Below are 6,235 nucleotides of genomic sequence, written 5' to 3' on the forward strand. Positions count from 1 at the left end.
TTATTTATTTCATTCCGCCCAAAATCAGCACACTTTTCGTAAATGAAAGAGTCGACACAAGCAAATGAATCAAAGTGAACTGGTCAACTCACCTGTCATTGAGTAATATTCCGCGAAAGGAGGTCTCAGCAGCGCCGAAACGAAATAAGCCAGGCCAGGAGACGAAATATCCGAAACAGCTCATGCAAGAAGCAGTTCCAAAGAAGGAAGTTCGTCGTGCATGCACATCCGAAAAGGCAACAACAAAAAGTCTGCAATGCACACGCATGCGGCCAGCCGGCCGCGCGATGGTCTGATGGTAGGAGCAAGAGTACATAACCAGTCAACCCCCCGTACTCTTGGTAGGAGCCATGGAGTAGCTCCCTGGTCCAGGACCAGGTACCGAGCATCTTACGTAGAAACTTACGTAGCTACGTAGACAACGTGTCTGAATAGCGGTGTCGTTAGGTAGCGCCATGTGAACACAATAATAGAAAAGCTGACAGGATCGCTTTTCTAAATACTGTATAAGCTCCCAGCCTGACCTCAAGAGTGTATACTGTATAAGCTCCCAGCCTGACCTTATTCACTCTTGCTTCTATGTACACGTACAGTGCTTGGTGTCGCTGTAGCCACTAGCCAGTCAGTGTTGTAATCTCTACAGTACATGTGCAGTGTGCATGTAATTCTGTTGCCATTACTGCTTGTACCTGTGCGCAGACAGTGTAGCACTTCTTCTATCTACATGACATTGTACTTAGCGTTTTGTCCGCTTCACATCTGTCGAATGAGAGGTGCTACTGGAGCCCCCCCCCCCCCCCCCCCCCACACACACACACTTGTGTTTGCTCACTGCCAAAATTGGTCACGTGTGTCTCCCCAGGAGAGGGTAGAGAGACTCAAAAGGACTCTTGAAGGATGGCTATGGCTAATGAACCGTCCAACTGCCGACACACCCTGAAATCCTCCAACATCTGGGTGCACTTGTAAATGATCCCACTTATGGGCTCACCACACCTCAGTAAGTGGGTGAGGCCAAGGCGCAGAAAACGGATTGACGGTGTCAGGGAATCCGTCCCGGGGTCCAACTGCAGTTACCCTGCCCCGGTGAAGGTAATGCTTGCTACTTTTTTTTCTCTTCAGACTCTTCCCGTTTGCTTTTTGAAATCTTTCCCTCAAGCCATTGAACATTATCATCAGTGTCGTCACCATGGAAACAGCCTCTTGTACGGGCAAGCAACCACACAAGCATCGATATTCAATAGAGAGAAGTAGAGAGCACAAAGTTGAACTCGGGATGAAGAAAGAAACCTAAATAGACACGAGCCAAAAAGAAAGCCCAAACAAACAAAAATATAAAACAAAAAGAACCAACGTTAAGAACAACAACTTCAAGACACCTACATGTATACAATACTGTACCAGTAACCATAGTAACGAACGTACTCTAGGGGTGCGACAGCTTGTTAGCAAACTGTGGTCCCATTGCTGTTGCGAACCACGCATACACCAACGAAGCAAACACAGCAAATCATTATTAGTATCATCATCGCCATCATCATAATATATTATTATTATTATTATTATTATTATTATTATTATTATTATTATCATAAAAAAATCATGCTGTCCGCAGATTGAGTCATAAAAAAATCATAAAACCATCGTCATAAGCAAAAGCGCTGACACATGAAAGCCGCAAAGGCAGAAATCGCCGTAACCCTAAAGTCATCAATAGCGACAAAGTCCTGGCAAAGCGAAGCTCAACAACAGCGTTGGAAGGAAGTTGTTTTTCAGCACTCCGACGAACAAAAGAAAACGAAAATCACACCATGCATTTCATGCTAAGGTCGTCAGGATCTCCATTATCATTTTCATCATCATCATCGTGGTCATACTCACCATTATCATCCTCTACGTGGGATTCAACTTTCACTGCAAACAACAACAAAAACAGAGTCAAACAAATCCCGCGCATGGAGAACACACAACAGAAGACTCTGGATTATAAGGCTTGGGAGAATGAGGTTGAAGACTCCACTGCAGCTTTACTTAATGTGTTGATTAACTTAACATGGTGGTAAATACGATTTACACCCAAAACAGCGCAACCTTATGCGCCGCGTGTTCATAGTGGCCTCCCCCAGTACAGCGCATCATCCCCCCCCCCCCCCCCCCCCCAGTACAGCGCGACCTAATGTGACACTGTGTCACCACAGCTAACTTAGTCTCATCACGTTAGCCCAACCAATTACGTTAGGCATTTGCCCTGATCATGCCTCATGCGTGTTTCACAGCACAGTACGTTTCTGCTCATTTTCTTCTTCAACACACGCTAGCTGTATTACTTGCTGTATTGCCCGTACAAGTGGATGTTACGTGTGTTACACGGTACGAGGAAAAAACCCAATTACGTTAGCGTCCAAATATAAGCTAGCTCATTACACATGTAACCCATAATGTGTTGGCCCACGTTATTATTGCCATGGCGGATATCAACAACAGCGTGGGCAGCAGCGAAGACACAACGAGCAGAGAGATGAGCAGTGAAGATACAAGTGAAGACGATCTCGAGACGAGTGAGTACGAGGCGGAGGACATTGACGAAGCCAGCGGGGAAAGGGAGGACCCCGGACAGGACCTTGAACACAACCACGAAGAGAGCAATGACGGAGTCAGCTTTAACGACACCGGGTCCGGTGAAAGCAAGGACCCCTGACAGGACCTTGAACACAAAAACGAAGAGAGCAATGACGAAGACGCGGCTTCGGCAATTCTGACCGTGACGCAGAAAGGAGGCTATGGTGCTACTCACCAAGGTTACTCATATAGGAAGGACAAGAAGAAAGCAGATGGCAGGATTACTTGGCGATGTACCAGGCCAGCATGTGGTGGGCGTCTGACAACAGCTGGAAGTATACTCGAAGATGAAGAGCACAACCCTGCAGCAGTAACCACAGAGCGCAACCATCCGCCAATTCCCGAGCAGGTAGAAGTGAGGAGAGCTGTGAATAGCATGAAGCGTCGCTGTTGCTGCACAGGTGTAAGAACTACATACGACGAGGAGTCCACCAACCTGCCAGCACCTGTTTCCGCTCATTTGCCATCATTTAACTCTCTGGATTCCACTCTGTATAAATGTCGAAGAGAGCGATACCCTGCACTGCCTCGAATGCATGCAGAAATCGCTATTCCCGCTTTTTTTCTGCCAAACGCAAGAAGGTCACGGCTTCTTCTTGGCATCCATCGGCCATGAGAATAACACTCTTGTGTTCGTATCCCCTCCTGATCTGGAGAAACTATGGAATAGTCAATCCTGTTTCATGGCCGGAACATTCAAAGTCGCCCCTGCTCTGTACACACAACTTACGACCATCCATACAATGATTTCAGGGAAGTGCCTGCTGATGGTTTACGCTCTGATGTAGCGAAAAACATGCCAGGCATACGTCAATCTCTTCAACCTACTTGTATCTGGACTTGTTAATGTCCAAGCCATCTCGTGACTCTGCCCACAATTTGCTCCAGGCAATATCGCCGTTTTTTCATACTGGCATTTTTTGGGTCGATCATTGCATTTTTTTAGTTGATCATTGCTTTCTAGAGTTAAATAGATGATACGCCAAATAAAGTGCAACTAGACTTGGGAGGGCATTGCAGAGTAGTTGCATACAAAGTTCAAAGTTGTGCGGGTACCTGTGACTTGTATTCCTGCAGAGCTCAGGGTCTACCGTGTACACATTGTAGTATAATGTGTATGCAACTTGTGTGCGATGCCCTCTCAAGTCTAGTTGCACGTTGATCATGATTTGAGTCTTTGACAAGTCGAGTGTCCATCTTTTGGGTTTGAGTGCAAATGAATTCGACCTGTATTGAGTGTGCGCGCTGGCGGGGTGGTCTGTTTTGGGTATGTTCAGTTATGGGGATGAGGCTTTTTGGGGGAGGGGGGGGGGGGGGGGGCTAAAGTCAACCGCTCTGTTTTGGGTCGCGCTCATGTGGGTGCATACCGGTAAATACATACCCGGCAATATGGCGGTAAATACCTGCCCACACACGCTCTCTAGGCTGCAAAGTTACTCCTCATTCTCCGAAGCCAATCTCCGTGTGAAGACATCCAAGAAGATTGCCTAATGAATCCAGCAGGGACGAAACGTGAGTCGCAATCGAGCTATGTCATTGCTGCGTCATCTGCTATGTGCCATGCGCTACCTGATGTACCAGCCTGGCATGTCGGAGACCACTAACCATGCATCGACTAGGCGCCAGACGCGAACTGATGGTGGTCACAGTGGTGGTGAGATGGAGAGCTCTGTGCCAGAATAACTTTGCAGCGTAGAGAGCGTGTGTGCGGAGGCGTGTATTTACCGCCATATTGCCGGGTATGTATTTACCGCCATGTTAATCAAAACAGAGAGGTTCCAGGCTGTCCAATAGAGTACGCAATACCGAAAGGCAGAGCTAGTTCCAGCAAGAATAAGAAGATTTAATAAGTGCTGTAACTCCGAGTTTCACTAAGCGATCAACAGAAAACATATCAGGCCTGCAGCCGGAACCGGTTCGGTTGGTCAGGTTAATACCGGACCAACTTTTCGGCCACCAACACGTGTTTCCTACTGTGGAGGGCAGGTGTACCCGCCATATGCACAAAAGTATGAAATAAAATCTTGTAGGACGCATCACGCAGCTTCATCAGTAAAAAATTGGTTGTGAGCAACACTGGCTCACACTCAAATCACTGCTTTTCACCAGAAAAATATTATATTTCAATGTTTCGGTCATGAAATAACCATCATCAGGAAACCTGATGATCCTGATGATGGTTATTTCATGACCGAAACGTTGAAATATAATATTTTTCTGGTGAAAAGCAGTGATTTGAGTGTGAGCCAGTGTTGCTCACAACCAATTTTTTTAAAGTATGAAAGGCCATGATACTACGGGACCAATCAAAAACTGCTCCCGGCGCGCGGCGGTCCTGTATGTGCATGTGCAACCATCGAGGCACTGGAGACACAGTACTACTGAAAAACAGCTAATTTTAGCAACGGTGATATTTTAGCGACTTTAGCGAAAGGAGTGTTTTCGCTAAAGTTTTGCCGCACCAATCGGAAATTTTACATGTACAGTACAGTGCAAGTCATCCTTCTTTTTAAAGTCTGAGAAACTCGGATCGTTAAAAATATTTCACCGTGACCAGATTTGGAAAACCCTAAAAATTTTACCCGCGAAAATTAGCCATTAAAATGAGCCATTCTACAGTAGGGAGGCAAAACGCAATTCGTGCCCCAAGCATATCGGTGGACGAAGTCAGCTTGTCTCCAAAAGATATACCTTAAAATCCCGCCAGAGCGCCCCTACCTCCTCGACGCTTCAGGTGGGGAGGGGCGGATGGGCGAGTCCTACTTGCTCTGGGTTTGTGCGATCCCTGGTCAAGAGGGCGGGCACTGTTGCGTACATTTCCAACGGGGTCGAGCAAGCGTCTGCAGTACAGTACGGCATCACAGACTGTGACAGAGTCACACGAGGATACAATCAATCACATCCCTGACAAGAAGTCAGGGAGGGGCGGATGGGAGAGACGGGGCGCTCTGGCGGGATTTTACGGTATTCTCAACGAACACAAATTTATGGTGAGTGTAAGAGGAACAGAAACTTGAGACTGTGTTTTTTCCTTGTACAGGTCCATCCTCGTTATTTGACAACCCCAGGGGTTTTAAATTGTTCGTCTTCTGACGAGTATCACCTACTATCCAGACTTGAATCTACGCATTTCAGGCCTCGGGGGGATTTTGGATCGTTGTCTGCCCATGAGTTTTGTCTTGTAATCGATGTCGTACTTACAAGTGTAGACCTGTACTAGGTTGGGTGGTATAATATCAAGAGTAGATAAACAAGAGTGTGAAACTCTGGATCTCTCCTGCACAATCTGCAGATACCCCGGCCCACGGCGGAATTTTTTGTTGCCGTCACCTTTCTTTCAGAAAAAAACGTACATTTTGCCGCAGAGCAGTGTGAGAGCAGGTCCTGGGCACTGACCTTGCAATGTAAAGCCCGGCCAAGTGCACAAGGCAAAACTTTCCAAAAGACTCATAGTCTGTACTCTACTACTGAGAGGGGGAGGGGAAGGGGGGGGGGGGATTCTCCGGGACACTAATGCTAAACATCATAGGGAGTGGAGATGTGCAGGGCACACTTACCACAATTAAATTTTTCTGGAGCGCGTCGGTTGCGGCATTGGAGTCCTGCCGTGCAATTG

General features: G+C 47.0%; 1 long non-coding RNA gene across 1 annotated transcript in view; it reads right to left on the minus strand.

Annotated features, from left to right (window-relative positions):
• Positions 1 to 1,199: 1,199 nt before the first annotated feature.
• The window catches only part of LOC135821137 (uncharacterized), a 10,256-nt gene continuing 5,220 nt past the window's right edge, over positions 1,200 to 6,235 (minus strand). Inside the window, exons 4-5 of the long non-coding RNA XR_010554303.1 lie at positions 6,177 to 6,235; positions 1,200 to 1,914 (exon numbers count right to left, since the gene is read on the minus strand). The exon at positions 6,177 to 6,235 is cut by the window's right edge and continues 28 nt beyond it. This is a non-coding gene — a long non-coding RNA (uncharacterized LOC135821137). The remainder of the gene's footprint in view (positions 1,915 to 6,176) is intronic.

The sequence above is a fragment of the Sycon ciliatum genome, chromosome 7 (genome assembly GCF_964019385.1).
Source record: "Sycon ciliatum chromosome 7, ocSycCili1.1, whole genome shotgun sequence".
NCBI lineage: Eukaryota > Metazoa > Porifera > Calcarea > Leucosolenida > Sycettidae > Sycon > Sycon ciliatum.